We start from the raw sequence: 10,878 nt of genomic DNA, 5'->3' as shown, positions 1-10,878 counted from the left end.
CTAGCATCTGAAAAAATAAATAAGTAAATAAAACCAATCTTGAGGATTCATTGCGAGATTATCCCTATGATGGCTGGTTGATACATCATGATTTATAATGACTGTTTTGATTATGTTATGGAGAAACTAGCATCAAACTTAAAAAAGAGAAGAATTTTAAGTTGGCTACAATTTTTTTGTGCAGTATGTCAAAGCTGATAATGATATCAACAATCAACCATCTGAAAGAGAAGAAGCCACATCAGTAACCCAACCTCTGGCAGCCAACTTCTCTAGCATAGAGATAGAGTCAGGTGGTTCTCTGAAGTGCACTCAAAGCAGCAGGGGATCATCCAATAATCTAGCAGAAAGTTCAAAATTTAATTTAAGCAAGACTGGGTTCAAGGATCAGGATGATTCAATAAGTAAAAGTATAATCACTGATCTCAGAAGAACAGGGGACCCTACTCAAGATATGTTGGATTTATTTTTAGGCCCACTTCTCAAGAAACCCCAAAACGAGGAAAAAAAGATGGAAATTACTACTGAGGAGATCTTGGTTTATGAATTCAGGAAGCAAAGTGAAAGCAAGAATGTTGAGTCAGAAGTAGTCTCTTTGGTGAAGAAGAAAAGCAGCCTTAAGGACAAGATCTCCATGTTTCTTGATTGAATAGGTTCTCTGTTCTGGTATGCTGCCATGCGCAAGAAGTGAGGTGGGAATACATGACACAATATCTGTCATTGTGCGTCCAATCTTTGTTTCACATCTTCACTGCAGAACATAAATCTCTCCCTTTGGTGAAGAATAAGAGCAGACTTAAAGACAAGGTTTCCATGTTTCTTGATTGAAAAGGGTTTTCTGTTCTGGTATGCTGCCATGCATGGGAACTGGGAAGTGAGGCAGGAGTACATGACAGAATCTCCCAGAGTCCCAAATCAATAGTGCAGCAAATCTTTGTCTCGTACCTTCAGCACAAAATGTATTTTTTGCCAACATAAATCTCTCCATATGTCTTTGTGACAAGACATGCTTTTCAACTCAGCACACACACACAAGTTATCAACTCTTTGCAGGGACTTTACTTAGAGGTAGCATATATTGCTCAATAGTTCGGAAATAAGGCAGCTTCATGACTTATCATTGAAGTTAATTAAGCTATTTGATCTTACCCTGTCATCGCTAAAGTTCACAGAATGATTTTGGCTAATTTGTAGGAAAAGTTCAAATTGGTGTCTCATTCTTGGATAATTAAAATAGAGAATTTATTTGAACAAGCCATCTAGAACGCAGGAGGGCAGAAGTGCATGTACTATTTGTAAAAACTTGAACATTTAGGAGCTAACATTAAAATTTGGTTTGAGAACAGTTGGTGAGGGGAGGAATCCAATCACGCTGTGCGTGGAAGCAGAGTCATATAAGAGGGACTGATGTCATGATGTCCACTGTCTTCTGAAATAATTGATTCGAATCCCATGAAGGATTTATATGATAAGGAAATTATGCTATACAAGATCGAGAAGAGAAGAAGAAGAAATAGAAGAGAAGAAGATGACGTTACCTCTCTGTATGAGCTATACGATAGATGGTCCAGAAAAACCCTAAAATTTGTCCCAATACCTGCTCTGTGATTACAATAGATGAAGAAGAAGGAGAAGAGGTTAGAATAGAAGAACAAAGAGGTTAAAAGAGATGAAAAGAAGAAGGAGAAGAAGAGCCGAAATCGAAGTTACCTGCAGAGGAGATTTCACAAGGGGGCTTAGGGCTCCTGTTTCTCAATCTCTCCTCTCCCTATGCGAGTTCCAAAAGATGTTCGAAACCAAAAATTTGTGTAGCTTATCGATCTCTGTCTCTAGAAGAAAAGAAGAAATGAAGAAGAAGAAGGGGAAAAAAAACGCTAAATTTGTTCAAATACCTCTATGTGAGAAGAAGAAGAGGTTGAATAGAAGAAGAAAAGAAGAAATGAAGAAGAAGAAGGAGAAGAAGGAGAAGAGGCGAAGAAGTTACCTGAGCTGGAGAAATCGCAGTTCGAGCATGGATGTGAGACTTTGGTTCTCTCTTCTTTCCTCTCTGCTCTCCTCTCTCTATCGCGGACAATCGGGAATGATCGTTTCAAATTATATTAATTTGAAACGAAACATGGCCGACAGAACAGCCTTCCCTCGTTTCGACAAATCGACCCAATTTCGTTTTTTTCGACACTGACAGTTTCAAAAAAACTGAAATGTGACCCAATCGACCCAAACAGTTTTCAGCGTTTTTTCGTTCTATTAACACGAAAAAATGCTAGAAACGTTTTTTATGAACTATACCAAATGGTCTCTTAGTTGATTCTCTTTGTTTCTTCTTTGGATTACAAGAAGCTTCTAGAAGGGGAGGGTGAGACGGTTAACCAGCAACCCTTCCTTCCGCTGCTTTGGTTGCCGATTATGGGAGACAACAAACCATATTGTACAAAAAATAAAAATAAAAAATAAAAAAATTCAGACTGAAAAAAAAAATAAAAAAAATCTGATGTGTTGCAATTCACCCTTACTGCTATGGTTTAAAACTGTTGATGATTAATGGAACGATTGAAAGAATTTTAAAATACAGAGGAGGAGAGTATAATTTTCTCTTTAAAAAAAAAAAAAAAAAAAACCTTCTTGGTGCAACACATTAATGATTCCCACATAGTCGGCAAGTATGAGATCCGGGGTCATAGCTCTTCGGATGGGGTTCCACACATTTGACTATTTGAGTGCCTCATTCTTCCACTCTCAAAGAAACACTATGCACCGTTGTAGTTGCTATTTGCAAGAAGATTGAGTGTTGTCCAGCCTCACTCCTGGTGCCGTTGCCGATCAAGGTGAGGAGAGCCAAAGAGGAGAGGGAGAGAGATAGACTAGCATTGTTAGGGGTGTCAAACCCTAAATTGAACCAGTAAAATTGGTCGAACCAAATCGATAACAGCCCAGACCAAACCAAACTGAAGTCTTATTGGTTCGGATTCGGTTCGAAGTATTGCAACCCTAAAACCAAATTGAACCTCACCGAAAACTGGATGAACCCAAAACCCGAACCAAAGTCAAAACCAAACCGGTAAGAAACCGAAACACTCCGAAATTCATTAAAAAATCCAAAATTAGCATAGTTTTGTATAAGTTTCTATGGAAAGTTGAATCCAAACAGGACCAAAAACCGAAACCAACTCGACTACAAACTGATTTAAGAAACCGAAGACAAACCGAAACCAAACCACATCGAAACCGAAACCGAAACCAAAACCAAAACCAAGATGAAACCAGAATTTTCTTATTGGTTCGGTTTCGGTTTCAGCCTTCCCACACCGAAATTGACTCTACCCGGACCAAAACCAAGCCGGACCGACCCATTGACACCCCTAAGCGTCACTAGGATTACGAATAGAGAGGAATAAGGATTAAGGTATTAGGGATTTTAGGATTTATATAATTAGGGTTAGGAGTGGGTCTTCCTAGTGAGGAATAAGGATTAAGGTATTATGGATTTTAGGATTTATATACTTAGGGTTAGGAGTAGGTCTTCCTAGTGTCTGGGTTTGCCGGTTCGGTTTAGTCCGGTTCCATACTCGATTTTAGTTACCGAGTTAATAGGTGAAACATCGGCAAAACCAAACAGTTTCGAAAACACAAGTCAAAGCCAACCCAATAAGAACTCAGTTTGATTTGAATCGGGCTCAATCGGGGTGGTCCAGACTAATTTTACCTGTTCAATTTATATGACACCCGTACAAATACATAACAAAAAAGGTGGACCCGGGCAAAAAGGAAGCACTTTAGAATTTTCAGCTGATCCAGTTACATTCCATTGTGGTACTTTTCTTTGGCATCCTCTAGGAATATCCATTAACATTAGACTTGAATCCGGTTCTCAGGGTGAGACCTCCTGAACTGAGATCCAAAAGCTGCAACTAAAAATAGCAAATAGGGAATTACCATCCTCCCACTCTTGCCATCACCTCTCTTTTACAAAACCCTTCCTACCTAGTCTACAACGGATTTGGCTCGTCTCTAATTCAGCCTAATCTTTTTTTTTTTTTGGCTAACGACAGGTATCCACGCCTGACTAATTCCGCGGGTTCATACTAACCCCACAACCACATAGACAGGGTCATACCGGAATTTAGGGTTGCAACATGGCCGGGTTGGGCTAGGTTTCTTAAAACCCTAGCCCAACCTTGAGTCCCCTTAATTGGGCCCAAACTCACCCTGATCCTGACTCAGAGCCACAAAACTTCAACCCAGGCCCAACCCTTCAGGGTTCAACCCAACCCTTACCAGCCCTGATTTTCCCTGATTTTTCAAGGTCGGGTTGGGTCAGGATGACCCTACTTTGACATTAACTCTGATTGACCCTGATTTGCCATCAAGGTAGGATATACCCAAATCCTGACCCTGCAAAACATGAAATAACTAAAAAATAAAAAATATCCATAATAAAGATGAGATAAAAAAAAAAAAATTTTACCGCGCCAACCCCTGGAGAATGCCACAATGATAAGACCACCCTCTCTGTTTCACCAAATTATTCTCAGGCCCTCTACCGTTAGTCAATGTTAAGCGTGGAGTTAAAATGACAATTATAACCTTACCATTAAAAAACTCTTGTTTTAACCATTATACCAGAAAACCTATCGATTCGATTTTTAATCCATTATACTTACCTTCACCGAGAGACGATGACCTTCCCATGAAGGACTGAGAAAGGAATTCATTCATCACCAGCGAGGTATCTGTCTCTTTCTCTCACTCTTATTCTCTATCTGGATTTTCTCACCTAGGTTAATAATATTAGAGTTCAAACAGGGTCACCAGCAGATGCTTTCCAGATGCCCAATCCAACGGAGGGCATCAAGGCTCCTGTGTTTTGTTTCAAATATTGCTGGAATTCTATATTATTATCGAAGAACCATAAAACAAGGGAGTTAAATTCTGAGAACACAGGTCACGGTTCAGAAAAGAGAGAAGGGGAGGTGGTAGAGAGAGAGAAAGTGATGTGGGAAATCGGAAAATGGGCATAGCTTTTAATGGGTGAGAGGGGGAGGGAGGCACTAGTAGGGGTGTCAATCGGTTGGGCCGGGCTGGTCTCGGTCAGGCTTAATCGGGCTTGGTGGTGTGAAATCCTTGGACCATGAATGTCCATTTACTTAAACGGGCCTAGATTTTGGGGGCATGGTACAGTTTGTAATCAGGCCGATCGGTGTCGGGCTTTAATCGGACTACCTTAAACGGGCCTTATGCGGGCCTTAAACGGATTATGGACCTATTTAATTCTAAACGGACTCTAAATGTGTCTACCCTAAAATCCTTTTTTAAAGGGATTAAACTATTGACTTTAAAACTACTAGAGGATAACATTCACAATTTCGGAACCAAGGGAATCTTGTTTTTAACAATTGAAAAATTGATAACAATTGAATATATATATATATATATATATCCAAGGGAATCAAGTCTTTAAAAGGTAATATACGTTGCAAGAATTACACTCTTTTTAACAATTGAACGTCCTATTTAGAATGTGGATATTTTAGTCATATATATTCTTTACTAATATTTTGTAGTATTAGTGGTAAAATAGGTATTTAGGCATTTTTTAGGAGAGTCTGGCCGGTCGGGCTAAATGAGTCGATTCTAGCGGGCTTATTAAGTGAGTCAGGTCAGTCGGGCCCCAACGGGCTAGTGGCCTGCACCGTGAATGCCCGTTTAATAAACGGGCAGGTTCAGATCAAGCCTTAAGTGTGTTGGGCTCAGGATTGACACCCCTAGGCACTAGGCTCTAGCAAGAACCCATGAGTGGTGACCTCAGCCTTTGAGACCCTTACGTTTGTAAACACTGAAGCAGCAACAACACCAGCCATGATTCCCTGAATCAATGACTCAATAATACTATTATGTGTAAGATCAGAAAGAAGCGTGTCCCAGAGTTGAGAAATGCAATAAAAAAGAGAGAAGAGTATCATCTAAGTCATGAGCTTCCCTATGTTGAAGGCAATTAAGTAGGGTGGAGGGGTTATCTGTACTTTGAATTATATGGACAAAACCTCTGTTAGTTAAAACGGGAACGGCAAAAAAACATTGTTCGGTACGGGCATGTTTTAAACGGATCAAAACGTGAACGGGACGGTCAAAAATACGGTCAAATACGGTAAAAACGGGGAAAAATAAAAAACGGATGATACGTGTTTTAAACGTTTATATTTAAATAATACGGTGTCAAAAAAAGGGCAATATATAGACATAAATTGGCATAATAATTCTCTAAATACCTAGATAACAATAAAAAAAAAAATAGCCCCGTTTTAAACGTTTCTATTTTAAAACGTTTATATTTTTCAAAATCCGTTTTTTTACTGTCAAAAAAACGGGACGGCGTTTAAAACGGCAAAAAAACTTTCAATAGCCCCGTTCCCGTTTTTTACCGAATTTCTGTGAAAAATTCGGCAAACGGCGTTTAAAACGGCAAAAAAACGAGACGCCGTTTTAAACGCGTTTTAAACGCGAATTAACTAACTAGGGACAAAACACACACAATCACACCTCCACAAAGCCCAACAGGTCATCGCGAGGCCCCTTTATTCGCCGCAAGGTCGCCATCCTTCGCTGATGGTGCTACAGCTGCTATGAATGATCGTTGATGGTCCAACAACAGCAATTTGAGAGAAAGATGAAATAGGTCTTAGAATGGGCTATCGATTTGGGTAAAGAAATATTAATCTATGGTAAGGGTATTTTTGGTGCTTCTTATTTCATAAGGGCATTTTGGCATTTAAAATAAAATATAGTTCCTGATGTCAGCAACTATAGTATATTCCTTAACAGTGATTGACGGTAGGGAGTCTGAGAATAATTTGGTAAAACAGAGGAGGTGGTCTTATCATTGTGGCATTCTCCAGGGTGTGGCGCGGTAAATTTTCCAAAAAAAAAACACAAAGTCACAAATTAATTATCATGAGCAAAACATCTTAAGAAAACAAATAATCCAAAAAAATTTAATTATTTGTCATGATAAACAAAGAGATCATCTTAATAAGGCAAGCAATCCGAAAATCTCAAAACTCTTATCATGTTAAACAAAGAGGAGAACATCTTATTAAAACAAAAAATCCAAAGTCAATATCAGAGGCAAAAACCAAGTTTGGGTCAGGGAAAAACTAGGGCCAAAAGTTAAGGTAAAAAAATCAAGGCCGGGTTCAGAGCGGGTCAAAGACATCAACCCTTATTCTCCCCTTATCCTGAATTTTTCAGGGTCGAACCCGCCCTCAGGGCCAAATTTTTCTGATCGATACTTGTTCGGGATCAAGGCGGGTTCGGGCCATCAAGGCAAACTTACACCCCTACGTGGATTGAATGAGAACCATTCAACTTTCACTAAAACCAGTGAATAACACTAAACACCCCCATATGAGTGGCCCCAAGAATGTAAGAGGAGTCGAGCTCAGAATCACACACTTTCTAAGACAAAGGTCAAACTTAGACCCACACGCTTCCTGAGACAAAGGTCCCTTGCCAACTTAGCTACCTTCTTAGGGTTCCAATTCTGCCTAATTTAGCAACATGTGTCCGCCACCCTCCTGTCCAGCTATTAATATAACAAAGTCACTTTTTTGAAAACAAAAAAACTACAGACCTTTTTTAAAACCACTACCTTTTTTTAAAACTACTTAGTTTAATTAAACTAATTTTCACTAATAGAGAAAGGATAGGAAGCACGGAAGAGGAAGAAGGAAATGAATCTGAACACTCGTGACAACTACTCTATGACTGGGCAAGGATCGATGAGAGATCCAGGAAGCAGAAGAAGGAAACGAAGACGGATAAGAAAGAATAAGATCTGAAGAAGAAAAACCATAACAACTGCTCTACAACTGGGCAAGGAACTTGATCGTAAGTGGATAAGGGTTCAAAGGTGGAGCTTCTCAACCAGACATAGAGCAACTGCCGTGTTATGAGTTGAGTGCAATGATTCTTTTTCTTTAGACATTCTTCATTTTTCTTCATCTTCGTTTGCTTCTTCTCATTCTTGGTAAAAAAAATTGAATGCCTTTAGGTTTGTTTCTTTCTTCTTCCTCATCATTTTCTCTTTTTTATGCGTTTCCTATCTTTCTCTAATGGTGAAAATTAGATTGGTAAAACCTGAACAAGAGGTGAACAAAAACGTGAGCAATTTGCTTTTCAAACCGTTAGGCAGTTTTTTATTTTCAAAAAAGTAACTTTGTTATATTGGATAGAAGGGAGGACATGAGTCGCTAGATTAGACAGTATTGATAGAAAATGGGAGAGTGAGGAGTTGCAGACCAGCCAAATCCATCTACAACTACCACCAAGGATTAAAGTATTGATATCGGTCATTATATCGGTCGGTCAAAATTAAAATATGTATTGGAGGTTATCATATCGTATCAGAGATACACGAAGATACGTTAAAGATATATACCTAAATAGATGGTATCGATCATCATATCAATCGGTCAAAATTAAAATACGTATTGAAGGGTATCGTATTGTATCAGAGATACATGAAGATACGCTAAAGATATATACCTAAATAGATAGGAAACATTTTTTTAAAAACTTTTGCATAAAGAAATTTGTTAAAAAAAACTATTGATAACATGTATTGTGCATAAACACTAAATTGAGGATATCGTATTAAGAATTCAAGGTTTGTAATTGTCCCATAAATGTAAAATCCTTGTTTCCAACCTTGATTTTCACTTTAGTTAAAGAGAAATATGACTGACAGCAACTTTGGAACAAAAACCCTTTAAAAAATCATGTTTTTCTGAAAAATTATCCATCTTGGCCATTATATGACCGTAACGCACTGTATCGATACATACCGATACTCACCGATCTGTACCAATATATATATATATATATCGATACTCACTAATATGTGCCGATATATACCGATATATACCGATGCGTATCGATCGATACATACCGATACTCACAGAAATGTACATTTTACCTCAATTTTATATTTTTCATAAAGTCGTATTGAGACATATCGTATTATATCGATGTGTATTGATGATGTATTGATGCATATCGATATGTATTGTAGGATATATATCGATGCAAAAGGATTTTAAAAATTTCATGTATCGTATTGATGTGTATTGTATCGATCGACTAAATTTAAGATACGTATCGAAAGGTATCGTATCGATATCGGAGATACTTAAAACCATGACTACCACCATTGACCCTCGATTAATTACCCTACTTTTAAGAGAAATCAAATCAAGTTCTCCTACAAAAATATCGGTGTTTGATCCACCTTTGAATTCCACCAAAAATAAAAATCAATTTAGAGAGATTGATTTTTATTTTAAATGAAATCAGAATATGAATCGAACACCGTACAAGAATAACCTGGTCTAAACTCCTCCCTAGGGCGTTGCATCCTCACTTCAGAGAATAGAAAATAAAGACATGGGATGAGTCTCCAACGTGTAATGGAACAATCTGTGAGGGATCCAACTTCTCCCCAACCAATTGGGCACCCAAACACGTGAGGTCCCACTATCAATTCTTCACCTACTATTGACACATGTCACCAAATCAAAATCAACCAGTTGGACACCAAAACATGAGAGATCCTACTACTAATTCATTCACCTAAGGTCAAAGATTTAAGGGAATTTCTAACAATGCAACTTAAATTAGAACACTTCTTTTCATATCAGAGTAAAAACAATTATAAATAAATAAATCTCTTAGAAAAGTTTTAACAAAGAGTTTAAGGGCTGCGTTTGATAATCAAAAGAAGCAGAGAAAAAACGTACACTAGGTTAAGAATTTATTTTACAATTGATATATTCACCCAAAAGAATATAGCTTTTAAAATTCAAAATTCCCCAAATTGTGAAGTCTCTTTTTGTTTTCCAAAAAAATTCTTGTAAAAAAAATAATAAATAAAAAAATATGAAAACATAATAAGACTAAAAATAAATGATTACACACGATGATTTCTTAAACCTATGTCTCTCCTAAAATTCAAAAGAATTTAAACCATTCAAAAGAAATTAAACTATGTTTGGTAGTCAAAAAAGATAAAATATATATATATATATATATATTTGGTAACCAAGAGAAGAAAAGAAATAAAAAAATTAAAAATTTATCAAATTTCAAGAGAGATAGATAAATAAGAAATCATTTAATTTTAATCTTATTATATTTTTTATAATTCATTAAGATTTTTATAAAAAAGAATTTTGAATTTCAAAATTTGAATCTTGTTTGGAGAAGACATAACAATTGCTAAGAAAAATTCTTTTTTCCTTGGCTACCAAACACAGCCTAGGAGTTGTCATATGCACTTTAACCAACAATGTAAACAATTATTTTCGATTTCTTCAACCTTTTTGAGCTGTTATTTACATATTCTATTTTCAATTTTACAAATAATTTTCCAATTATCAACTATATTGCGATTGCTACAACTAAAAAGACCTAATCAAATAAAGAAAAATAATAATCCTAGATCCAAGTCTCCTAATAAGGGGATCATCATGTCCAAATAGCTGAACGAACAACGGGCTATTCATCTATCAGACAAATTCACAGCCATAACTTTTCCACCCATTTTCGATCACTGTTTCTTTCCATTCCATCTCACAAACCCTAAAGAGAGAAAAAATTCTTTCAAGGTTTTTGAAATGGTAGAGAAAGAGAGATGATTATCGAAAAGAGAGTAAAATTATGATTGTGAAAAATACCTTTTCAGTTTAGAGTCGGAGATTTCCAGCAAGCGCAAAAATTCCCAAGTGCTAACAAACAGCAGAGTTGTAAACAAGCAACTCCAACCTAATCATGCTCAAGATTTGAAACCCTGAGATGCCTTCTCTGAAACACGAGCCAATCCTTGCT

At 37.1% G+C, this 10,878-nt stretch overlaps 2 long non-coding RNA genes across 2 annotated transcripts; both read right to left on the bottom strand.

Moving 5' to 3' along the window:
- Window positions 1-1,333: 1,333 nt before the first annotated feature.
- Window positions 1,334-2,046, bottom strand: LOC122087481. Its single transcript, XR_006142759.1, has 3 exons — window positions 1,985-2,046; window positions 1,711-1,829; window positions 1,334-1,602 (listed from the first exon to the last, which is right to left on the bottom strand). It is a non-coding gene; the product is annotated as an uncharacterized LOC122087481 (long non-coding RNA).
- An 8,296-nt stretch (window positions 2,047-10,342) lies between these two features.
- LOC122088658 lies at window positions 10,343-10,872 on the bottom strand. The gene is made up of 2 exons (XR_006143111.1): window positions 10,728-10,872; window positions 10,343-10,632 (listed from the first exon to the last, which is right to left on the bottom strand). It is a non-coding gene; the product is annotated as an uncharacterized LOC122088658 (long non-coding RNA).
- Window positions 10,873-10,878: the final 6 nt, after the last annotated feature.

Source organism: Macadamia integrifolia, chromosome 2 (assembly GCF_013358625.1).
Source record: "Macadamia integrifolia cultivar HAES 741 chromosome 2, SCU_Mint_v3, whole genome shotgun sequence".
Taxonomy (NCBI): domain Eukaryota; kingdom Viridiplantae; phylum Streptophyta; class Magnoliopsida; order Proteales; family Proteaceae; genus Macadamia; species Macadamia integrifolia.
Note: the sequence above shows the minus strand (reverse complement) of the source record. Positions and strands in the feature narration are given on the sequence as shown.